The 12515-nt window shown below is 41.3% G+C and overlaps 1 protein-coding gene across 5 annotated transcripts in view; it reads left to right on the top strand.

The window, feature by feature from the left end:
- Window positions 1-12515, top strand: part of kcnq1.2 (potassium voltage-gated channel, KQT-like subfamily, member 1.2) — a 182482-nt gene that overhangs the window by 152535 nt on the left and 17432 nt on the right. The gene's annotated exons all lie outside the window — the stretch shown is intronic.

The raw sequence follows: 12515 nt of genomic DNA, 5'->3' as shown, positions 1-12515 counted from the left end.
CTTATGCTGAACGCCTAACCTGGTCTTGAGCAGGTAATGTTGGAGATTAGAGATCAACCAGTGTAAAAGCACCGCCTACTGACCAATCAATACTCGATTGATAATGTTCTTTGAAAATCTGGTGGAGCTCGGTGTGCGGAGAGAGGTGCGCTCATAAAAGTTAAAACATTTAGAGACCGACAACCCCGTTAACATTCCCTGATGGGTATTTTTATGAAATATGTAGATTTTGAGCGGAGGGAATTACATATAGGCTATTTGTCGGCTTCTTGAGCTGTGTGTTGCCAATACGCACATCGGTTTGAATTATGTTTTTATATTTTTTATTTGCTCTCACGATCGCTTACCACTGCCAGGGTTGCAACTGAAATAAAAGGCTAAAGCAACGGCAGTTTATGTAAAGCACAAGTGTAATTATGGTCAGATCTTGTGCCTGACTGATGGGGAAGATATTGATAAGCGTTGTGATTTACGCATTACAGCGTCGGCTATTTTTTTGCCAGCTTTCCATCCTGTTTTTAGGAATCAGCAACTGTATTGCGTTTTGCCTGTAAAACCGTGTTTGTGTTCTTCATATTTATGTAGAATTATAGTTTGCTCTTCTTATGTAAAATATGCAGCTCTGTAGATGTTTGTGATTGGTCATGCTGTGCAAACACCGCCTCTTTTATGTGAACGCGCCCGTCGCTGGATTGGGAAACCCTGGGTTGATTGAACTAGTTGTTAACCACCGTTGTGACACAGCTTATGCAGGACCGCGGTTGTTAGGTTAGGTGAAGCAAGGTAAATGAAATAAATCCAGGGCATGTTGATCCTGCTTCGTAGTATAGGCCTCAGGTGAAGTCTATATGGATGAGCAGGGATGTAGCAGGTACACACTGGGGAGGGCTGATGGTTTTTTACCATAACCAAGAGACGCATTGTTCTTTGTTGAAATGTTTGCTTACCAAAAATCCGGAAAACAAACCTCACAAACGTCATCTTTGCCTTGACAATGAACGTTTTTTTTCTCTGCGGAAGGTTCATTCCTTCGGTGCCTCAGTGGCTGTTTGAATTAGAATTTTCAGTTTGTTTTTGTTTAGTCTGAGGACAAATCACTGCTACAATGTGCCTTAGCCATAAAGCAAAAGACTTGACTCAGTTAGATCAAGAATAGTAGTGACAATATGAAAAGTGTGTTTGCCCACAGTGGGCCTGATCATAAATTTCCTTTTTCTTCCCTTGCTTCTTTTCCTCCCTCTACCAGCTGCAGGCTGGACTTAGTATTATCTTTTAGTGGTGCACAGAGATGTCAGTAGCACAGCATGCTAAGACAAAGCACCCTCTGATATTAAATCACCTCACCTCCAGCATATTGGGCCAGTTTTGGGGAGGAGGGGTTCCCAGACTTTGGAGGGCATTTCAGGCCTCTGATTTATACCCCAGTGCTGCATAAAACAGATGAATGCTTCACAATAAGAGGATCATTGTTAAATCTGCAGGAGGAGGAGAGAGAAAGGAGAGGAGAAAGATAAGGAGTGGGAAAGAGACCTGTGGTGCTATCCAGTGGAGTGGTGCCAGATCTATTATAACTTTTAGTTGGTTTTAGCTTATTTATGTGATAATAAGCAGGATTTGAACTGCATTTGAACCACACCGATTACAAAAAAAGAGTGAATCAAATACCCAAATCGCCATTGCCTAATAACTTAAAGCATTACTATATTTCCTTTTCATCTTCCACACATTTTTTTTATTAAACATGTTTGTTTTCTCTGTGGTGACCTTGGATGTTTTTGTGTAGGAGCAGGCAAGTTAGGCTCCACCCCCGCCCTGCTCGTTGTGTGGAAACCACTCCAAGAGGAAGCTCACACCAAACATTAATGGGGATCTGACGTCAGTTACCCATTACACATCCCGTCTGTCACCAAACTTCACTCACCTCCGCTTGCTCTCTATTTGCTTAGTCCAGCATTTACATTTGTACTTGGTTGTTATTTTTTGCATCTACCTATTTGTCTCTTTTTCCCCTCTATCCTGTCACCCTCTCTATCACGTAAACACACACATTCTTCAGACTGAGCTCATCTCATCGGCATCTTATCAGCCATCTTGTGAGCGTGCCATTGTTATGACTAGAGTTGTTTCTATTCCGAGAATAGGGCTGACACTGAAATAGAACATTCCCATCAAGCCTCTCCATGTAGTCGTTCCTCTAAATACCTCTAAATACCGGTTTCAGTAAATCATTATCATCTTCTTCTCACCTCATTCCTGAGCTCATCCTTCCTACGGTGTTTTTTATCGAAAGTGGTGAGATTCTTGTGTGAAAAACAATGAGCTGTGCCAAAATGAGATTCCTATTAGGCTGAGAAACAATGCATTCCTTAGACTTGTGGCACTTGAGTAATTTTTGTGCGGGATCTGTAAATGTTTAGCTTAATATTAATGCACATGTTTTGAAACATTTACAAGTGTATGCATTGCACTTGCTTAGGCATGATATTGAGAAGTCTGATAACTTTAGAAGGGGTTTGTAACTGTGCTGTATCATTATTCAGTTCAGTAAAAAAAAGAAGAAAAACACAAGAAATCACAAGATGGATTGTATGTCCAAATTCCCTTTTTTGTTTCATCATTTGAAGTTATTTTTCACACCAGGACAGCCTAAAAAGAGAAGCAATTTGAGGATGCAGGCCATCCATTTATATGTTAACCTTGCAGCTCAGTAGTAGAGACGTGCATGTTTCATTCTTCATGTCATTATTGTCAGTTTACACAAAGGCACATTTTCATTACCTTTTCTGGCCAACATTGGCTCACAGTTTGGTGTTACTCCACTTTTCCCTATCCCTTCTCTTCTCCCCTTTCAAACCCACCTTTAACATGTGGCCTCTCACACACGCACTCACTCACTCTCTCACACACACACACACACACACACACACACACACACACACACTAATGGGCCCAGCTACTAGCAGAGAGAAAAACAATGAGCCGGAGGTTCGACCGTGTTTCCCTCTCCACCCGGTGGAGTCTTTGATGGGGCCAGGGGTAGCCAGTGAGTGTGGAGCCTGGAGAGCCAAGGGGGGCTCAGGGGCCAGCAAGCAGCCATTCCTCCACTAAACCCTCATAACTCCATCTTGGATCATGAGCTAGGGGAGAGGCAGGCACGTGCCACAGGAGCGCCGGAGGCCCCCCGGCCCCTCTGTTGCTTTTGGACATTGTGGTGGTGCTAGCCTGCTATTGAGCCAGACCCGGTGTCGAGTTCTTCATGGGGCCTCCGAGATGAGACGATGAGATTTTGTACAGGTGCTGGTGCCTAAACGCGCCTGCACACACACACACACACACACACACACACACACACACACACACACACACACACACACACACACACACACACACATACATGATCCTCAGGAAGATTTGCACAGCTGTGTAAAGGAGACCCCTCCCTTGCCTTGGTAGCAGCGGCCCTCTGTGAAGTGCCCCCTAACACACACGGATGAGGAGCGGCTGCTCCTCACCGGCACACCTCTCACCAGGCAGCACAGGAAAAATAAAGTTCAAGGGCCTGGCTCGCTCTTCTATTACATTAATTACTTTTATGTGTTCATTCAACTCACACTAAAAAGGAGTCTCCAGATAGAACTTGTTAATTTCTCTCCTGTTAGTTTTCCTTCTCTATCATGGTGTAGGATGACGTTTGGGTACGTCTGTGTATGCTGATCAATGGTGTGTGTTTTTATCTGCGTGAATATTTCTATGTTCATGCATATACAGTAGTATGGCTGTTACAAGGAGGCAATCCTGTTGGTATTGAGGCAGCTTTAGAGTCTCCTTTGTGCAGACAGGTAATCAGCTCACGACACATGTAAGTAAGAAACTAAGTAAGTGGAAATTTCCTGCCTGTTTTTAACCGGATCTTTGGGAAATGGCTCGTCATCGAGCGCTGCAGCTGCACGCCTCACTGCCACTCAGTGTGCAGAGCACTGTAACATCTGTCTCTCTGTTTCTGTCTGTTTCTCTCTCCTTCACACTCGCAGCCTTCTCTTCTCTGCTTCTTCTCTGTTTCCTCTGATGTCTCAAACTCTTTTTTCCATTGTCTCTCTGTCCTCACTATTTACTCTGTTGATTCTCTACCCATCTCACATTCCTTCATTGTTTTTTAGTTGAATAACATTATTTCAATGGCAGAAACAGTATTGCCAAAGAAGTGGATGTTAAATACAATCCACAAATGCAATTATTTTTTTCATATTTGATTATTGCCAATGATGCATAATCAGTCATAGCTAGTCAAGGAGATTTTTACCGTCGGCCAATCCATAAGTGGCACAAGATGTCATTCCAGGACTATAGTTACAGTTAAAAATAGCAAAACAGAAGCATGGATTGAATTGGATGAATTACAGAATGTGCAACGGTATAAAACAAATACAAAACAATAAATAAATAAGTGCATTGCAATATATTTGACTTGAATATAAGGCACATGCATATATTCTTCTTTCAGCACTTAGAGCATTTTTTTTTGTACAAACTTTAATGTTTTTATAGCAGTAAATTAAAATCTTCCACAAAAAAGTAAAATACTAATGGAAAACATTTTCTGTAGTGGTCTTTTTAACAAATACACAAGCACACTCTCATCCACAAAAATGAAGAGATCAAAACCACAACACACATATCATGCCGCCCTCTACACACAGACACACACACTCTGTCTTGTGCTTTGCCATTCACCACTCCAAACAGCCTCCCCTCCCTCCTGTCAGCCCATTACAGATGTGCGAGGACAGAGAGGGAGCCCAGTCATATTCACTACTTTAGCCACTTTCTCCCCAGAGTGAAAGTGAAACACCACCTGTGTGGCTGTCTGCATATGTTTCAATAGCCAGAGCCATAACCCTCTACCTCACCGCAGGCCAGCCAGAAATCCTTGCTGATGGCTTCCCAAGCTGGAGGACAGTTAGGTGATGTAGAGAGAGAGTTTTTTGTTTACTATTCAGTTTAAAAAATATTTTTTCAAGATACTGACACTCATTTCTACAGCATATTTAAAAAAAATAAGTTGATTAATATTGGGAACAGGTTGAAATGATTTGTACTGCACTGGCAGATGTTTTCATGTGTTTGAAGAAAAGGGACTTTTAGGGTCTCACAATAGAAATAAATTATTAGGTATGATGGAGATATTTTGCAGATCATGCTCTTGTAATATGTGTTGTAATGTGTCCACATTTGGAACAGATTTTTGTTATTTTGGATATTAGTGATTATGTACAATTATATAGCTGGAACTAAGTAGTCAGACATCATGGAGGGAATGAATAAACAGATTTTCCCAATTCACAAATACAGTTTTTGTGATGCTTTGACAGTCCTGTTTTTTAATAGAACAAGATAATAAATGAAAAGAAAGGAGAATGAGAAATTGGACGAGAAGTGTAATGGTTAAAATCTTGTCTTACAATTCGCTTTGGCAATATTGTACTGTACTTAAGTAGGCTACAGTCATGCCATTAAAGCAGATTTGAAATTTGAACTTGAGTCATGATGACAGGTCAGAATTGAAAGAAAAACTGAACTATGAGGAAATAAGGAGAGAGTTGAGCTAAGGGAATTCAAGAGATGAAGAAAAACAGTTTATTGCTGTTTATGTAAGATAATAGGTCTCACTAAAAAAGTCAGAGTGAGATTTTTCAGTGAAGAGAAAGAGAAGTTCACATAGGAACACAGAGGTGAGAAAGAAGTAGAGAGGAAAAAAAACACACACTCCTGCTGCAGTCCCCCTGAGTATCCCTCCCTCTCCCCTCTATACTCAGCGCTTGCAGGCCCCAGCAGAGTGGTGATCCAACACCATGCTTTATAGCCCAGAGGGACCAGGCCTAAATCTGATACTGGGCCTCTTAACACACACATAAAGTCAGCACATCCCTCAGCCCGGTGAAAACAGTCTATATTCCTTCACCTTTATGACAACAGTGACTTTATCTGTGTGCCATTTGGATGAAGCTAACCCTGAGTCTGTTACTCAGAGTACGTATCTAAGGTGAAGAATATTTTAATAAGTCTGACATAACCAAGAAAGTTGATGCTGTAAAGTGCAGTACTGCATGAGGAGAGTATGAGCTACCCAGTCCACTCTCCAGTTAGTTAGGTTTGCTACACAGTGAAGTGAAATATTTGTGCCTACCCCGAAGAGATTCTTCTCCTTGAAATGCTTAAGATGACTTTTACCTTGACATAACAAGAGGGATAGCCCTCTTGTTATCCATATGCTTTGGATATGTGACCTACCTTAAGTACATACCAAAAGGAAACTGTTTTATTCTTATCACATACTTTAGTTAGATACTTCTCGTGAATGTTTACTGTTATCATGTTCAGGAGAGTGTTGCATTCAGCATGCTTTCTCTGACATGTAACTGTGTGATGTACTGCCCTCTGGAAGCACTGTTTTGTTGCTGCTTCCAAAACAGTGGAGTCTTGCAGGCAGAGGAAGAGTTTGTAGAGAATTTGGATATGAAAATGATTCTAAAAAAAAAAATGGAAAAATAAAATAATTCTAGTAAGTAACACAACAGGTAGCAGGGTCATAGCATGTCATCAGCTAACTCCATCACTGCTATCTAATAACTGCTGAGCTAACTTACTAACTCCACAACAAATCTCAGAGTTTACTGCCACAAAGCCCAGGTCAAGAGGCTAGTGAGACAAACAAACCCTTGTCTGTCTTTCTGTTTGGACAAGGATTTGTTCCGGAAAAGTCTTCATTTTGTCTTCCTTCCTGAGGTGTTTATTTGCACTTGGGCTCCCACCAGCACCTCAGCAGTTTACAGTGTTTGTTTGAATCATTTCTGTTTTATTTTTAAAATAATTGTTTGGACAATGCTGGTTTGTTTCTTGACCTATTTCTAGACAGGCAGACGGATAGACATCCTTCCTATCATTGGAGGTCAACAAATTAGCTGAAGGAAGCCATTGGTCTGGGTGTTTTTATTTGCATCATAGCCATGTTTCTTTTGCTAATAGCTGTGGTTTCATGTCTGACCTCACTGTGCAGAAGAATTGTAAAAATATTACAGCCACGTGTTTATTCCATGTAATAGACAGGTCTACACATTACTTTCTCTTTTGTTCCTATTTCTGGTAAGTGAGGTGAGGTCAATTTCAGATTTTTTGAGCCTTCGGAGAATTGAGAAAACTGGTATGGAATATCCATAATTTCCCTCTTGTATCTTAATTTAATTAAATTCTGTCCATAGCTTTTATTTCAGCAGTTTATTCTCCCAACGCCGTCATACAGTACAACTGCTGCTAACAATTGTTTCATTACTGATTGATCGGTTAATCATTCATTCATTCCGATTAACTGTTTGTACATTTAGTCTTTAAAATGTGAAAAAGGTTTGAAAACTATCAAAGTGCTCTGACTAACAGTTCCCAATGAGAACAGAGAGAGGCAGTAAATCCTCCCAATTTGAGAAGCCTTAAAACAGCGAATGTTTGGCATTTTTGCTTAATAAATCATTCAGTATATTAGCCAAAGATCAATTGTTTTTGATTATTTTTCATAAAACATAAATTAAAGGAGTACTTGTCCCAGCACTATACGGTAGTACATGATCATGGCACAATGCATTGTTTGCATAGATTATTTGTTATCCAGGCCATTAATCCTAAAAGTCCCCTGGATAAGATCTGGAGTAATTCCCTAAAATGAAAATGAAAATGAACGACAAGCGTTGGTGTTAAATGGGCGAGATTACTTAGCGAGTCTGTATCTCTCTTTTGTTCTCCACTTCTCACATATGATCAAGATCCTGTCGAAAATCAACCCATTTCTTCTTTAATCAAAGAGCATTAGGGATGTACATTTTAAGGACACAGAAACATTACATGAATGAAGGTATCTTGCAATTTTGGCAGGCCATAAGTGAAGTGTAAGCTAAACTTGTAAACGGGATTTAGTTCATTGTAAGTATTTTCCATTCTGAATCATGCTTTCATTGCCTCAAAGAGTGACTAAAAGTGTACTTCTCTCCTGTGTGCACATCCACGACCATCACCAATCTCGTAGCATCATCCCAGGTATTTGATTCAGTCGTGTGCTGGCAAGAGGGGTCCGGATGTTAGGGGTTGGCTACAGAAAGGTTAATCAGGATCAGAGCTCAGACCCTCCGGCCTTGTTCAGAACCAGCAAAGCATACAGCTCTCTGTTTTCACAACACACCCTTGCTGCCATTAGTGCTGTGTCACCAGACAAGGCCTTGTATATGTGTGTGACAGTATGTGTATCTTTCAAGAAAAAGAGTTATGAGTTTCAGGAATCAGCAACCTCCATACACACACACCTACATACCTCAGTATTCAGTCACATGAATTCACCAACATACATGTTTTGGGGGATGAGTCTCATTAGCCACCTCCTGACTCAGGGTGTAGTTTGAGGAAGTAGGAGCCAGTGGACCCCTGCTTACTCATGCCGGGAAGTGACAAAACATAACTGACCTACTCAGACTTACACTAAAAGGCCATTTTGTGACAAGTATTGTTCTCCAAATGTATTCACTTGATTCCCCTCTTGTGATTTTTGGCCCTTTGGTCACCTCAAGTAAATGTTCAGCAAAGAAAATTTCACAAGCATGTATGAAGGGGGTGAGGAATGGGTTGTATGATAATATATAACATGAAACTATACTATATATAGAGAGGGATTTGTCACCTTTCAGAGACTTTGCTATACATCTTGAACCAAGGTTGTAATGTATTTAATATCTCTTGTTTAATGAGCAGGATGTGGAAATATTGGATTTACTGGACTTAGAAAAACAAACATTCCCAACTGGATATTTTATATACAATTCATACATAAGATTATATATAACATAACTTCACTATATCAAAAAATGTTTTCATCAATCTGAATTTCATGCTATCCCACAGTATCAGGGATTTGTTTTGCTGCTAATTCAAGGCGATCACTTCCTGCTGCCCTGTTTCCCATTAAAAGCTGTCAGTTGGCAAATCACATGGATGCTTTTATTGTGAAGCAGCTACAATAATTAAATTGTATTTGCCAACAACGTTGGCACAGACTGCTATTCTTCACTGTAACTTGGTGTACACAACAAGATAGGATATTTGCAGCGCCTTTTTAATTCAGCTGATCAGTTTTAAATAGTTTAGGGAGGAATGGTAAAAGAAGAAACATACCAATCTGAGGAGTTTAGATGAAAAGGTGCAGCCTACAGGCTCATTGCATCTGAAAGAACCAGCATGCTTCCAACATGTCATACAAGTACACTGTGCCTTTTACTGTGCCATCCTGTTATATGGAAAATCCCTTGTTGAAAATCACTCATGCTGTGCGTGCATCACAAAATCTGAAAGCTGCTGCTCATGGCATGGCACAGTGTGGGTGTCACAACCCAATGAAAAAAGGCTATTATTACTTGTTGCCAGAGATTTGCTCCTTTTTTCATACTGTATATTGTAGCCATTGACATTTGAAGTGGTGTCCTCTAGTCTGGTTTAGGGAGGTCAGGGTCTTTCATTTTGTTCTGTGCCTTTTAAGTTTACCCTGGACAAAACATAACTTTAGTCATATTTGTAGTCAAATATACTGCAGTAACAAAAATATATAAGAAAGATCATTTTGGGCTTTTACTTTATATCATGATCAGTAGATATTGGCTAACATTTTAGCCAAACTTAAATTTGTCCTATAGTCTGCAGAATGAACAAAAGCATGGTGAGATGTGCAAAAGATCACAGCAGAATACATCAGGCTCGCACTGCTGGCTCTATCTGAGTCATGTTGCCTGTGGCGGCATTATAATGTGATCTCAAGTGGCGTGATGTGTTACACTGAGGTATTCCCTCTATTATAAACTACAATCTGTTAAGAGAAGTGGCATTCAGCCACTATTGCCCAACTTGGTTGGCTTCCCCTCCCTTCTCATCATATGTGCTAACCGGGTAGAAAATTGCACAACATCAAATTAGTCTCTTTTTCCACTCTAAGTGATGAACGCTCAGCTATAGATGTGGAAGTCTCTTACTCTTTTCCTCGCATTTACACACAAACCCCTTTTTTTGTCTATTTACTGAATCCAAAATAGACTCAGTTGGGGGCAAAGATGTAAAACACATGGCACACACACTGTATATTTCCTGCATGTCCCTGTAGTAACCGTGGCAGCAGCAGAACATGTCTCTTTATGTCTTTCACTCTCTATGGCTGACAGTGGGCATAGTGTGCCACGGTGGTTTGGTTGTTAAAAATAGAAAGAGTTAATTCAGCAAAGCACTTGAAAAGATTTAGCTACCTGCAGACATTTCCTGAACAGGGCCACATTTCCTCCCCTCTTCTAGATCAACACTCATCTAAATGAGGACTGTGATCCGGGCTGACTGCTTCCTTTGAGGGGGGAAGGACAATGACGGAGGAGATCGTGCGAGATGGAGATGCAGGGAAAACAGAGAGCAAGAGAGAAGGGCAGGGGGTTGTGTTTGATGAAAGCCTGCTTCTCTGTTTACTACAAGCTAAAAATACTACCCAGCCTGGTTTGCAGCAGGCATGAGGAGGGGGGCTGTGTACATATGTGCGTCTGTCGCCCCAAATCCAACAGCTGGAGGCTAGAAAGCTGAGGGAGGGTTCCACATCGCTGCAGGAGGGGGGGAGGGGGGGGGGGGGTGCAACAGGTGGACGAGAAGGCGTAGGGTTAAGTGTTTGTACTGTACATATGTCTGATTGTGTGTGTGCTGGCTTAAGGGTATGTGTGTGTATGATTGGGCTTGTGGGAAAGCGTTTGCAGACATCTATACTTACAAGTGCATACATGTACACAAGCTAGTACCCCTTCTAAAAAAAAAAAACTGTGTCACATAGAGCCTGTGTCTGTGGCTAAACCCAAGCCTGAATTGTCTTATTCATGCTCTCCAATCTATTTAAATCCCAACTGAGGCAGTGCTATGAATCAAAATTAATGACTGTGTTGTTGATGCTGATGTTAAAGCTCTGGTATGAGGAGCACTGTATTGACCATTCACAGCAGCAGCTCGCTCACTAGGCCTCTATTTTTACGCGTGTGTGTGTGTGTGTGTGTGTGTGTGTGTGTGTGTGTGTGTGTGTGTGTGTGTGTAGAGGGGCTAGCATGTGTGTCTTTCCCCACTACTCGCTTTTACCCTGATGACAAGAGGCAATTGGCCTTCTCAAATGACAGTGACTAGGTACTGTGAGGGCAATTGTACCCAAGCAGCTGTGCATCTCTCTCTTTCCCTCAGTCCCCCTCCATATGGCTAAAACAAAAGTAGTTGGGGCTAAAAACAAGGTAAAGCCGGCGGCCAACACACTTCCCTGGGTCATTATTGGCATACCTGAGATGCTGAAAACACACAGGAGGGCTGCACTAAAGCAGGAAACTGCATGTGGACATTAACAAGCAAGTGACAGTGAATGAGTCACTAGATAGACACCATTATCTTTTAAGTATGTTATTGTTTCCATGGTATTTTATAGTTGATAAGCTTACTCACCATCGCCATTTTCATAATACTTGAAGGTTCACTGTGGAGTTTTTGACATCTAATAGCACTATGGGGCTGTTTTTCTATAAGGTGACGTTATAAAGAAGTCCAGCCAATGGTTTCACACAATTCAACTGATCAATGTGCAATGTGCCAGCAAAGAGTACTCCTAGCACGTAAAACTGCATTTACTATACCCAGAGGATACAGACAATGTATTTAAGCAGTAGCTCCAGTGTCCATTGTGGATGAAAGCCAAGTAAAAAACAATTAAATGTTTTTATTGTTTCAGCCTTACTCTTAATTTAATCCTTATTTTAACCAATTCCAGTGCACCAGCACACACTCAAATACAGTAGCAGCTTCAAGGCCAGCTTCAAGGCAGAGGTAGTGAACAGAGGATATTAGGCAGGCCACAGTGACTGGCCAAATAAGTGGAATAGTTTCATCTGGCCTTATCAGTTTCATGTCTTGTTTTGTCTGCCGAGCCTGTCAGGCCCGCTTTTGGTCTACAGGAAAGAATGTTGGTTCATCAACCAGAGCTGATGGAGTTATGATGAAATTTGGCTCTGGAATAACACCACACATCCCTGTCCACAGTAAATGGGAAACAGTCAGTCCAGCTCTCATTCCAGCTGCATTTGGTAATGTCACAAGAAATCTGTTTCATTCAGATTTTTTAACATTCTGCTCTTTATACAGTAATTTATCATTACATGGGTCCACTCCTGATAGCTCCGTAGACCCGGTGACCTCTCCGCAGTTTCCTCGGCCATTCTGACCAATTGCGTGTCTTTAACCAACCAGACGTCTCCCGTCTGCATAATCATCCTCCTCAGCTTCCCACCGACAATTGCAGACACCATCAAAACAACACTCCTTAAAAAAGCCAAACAAACGTCTCTACGGAGCGAGGCTCCCAACCAACACTTCTCAGGTCCACATCTTTGATGAGGAAAAACTGCACCATAACAAAAACAAGAGGATGAGTA

This window comes from Sander lucioperca, chromosome 7, assembly GCF_008315115.2.
Source record: "Sander lucioperca isolate FBNREF2018 chromosome 7, SLUC_FBN_1.2, whole genome shotgun sequence".
Classification (NCBI taxonomy): Eukaryota; Metazoa; Chordata; class Actinopteri; order Perciformes; family Percidae; genus Sander; species Sander lucioperca.
This window is presented reverse-complemented; position numbering and strand designations above follow the sequence as displayed.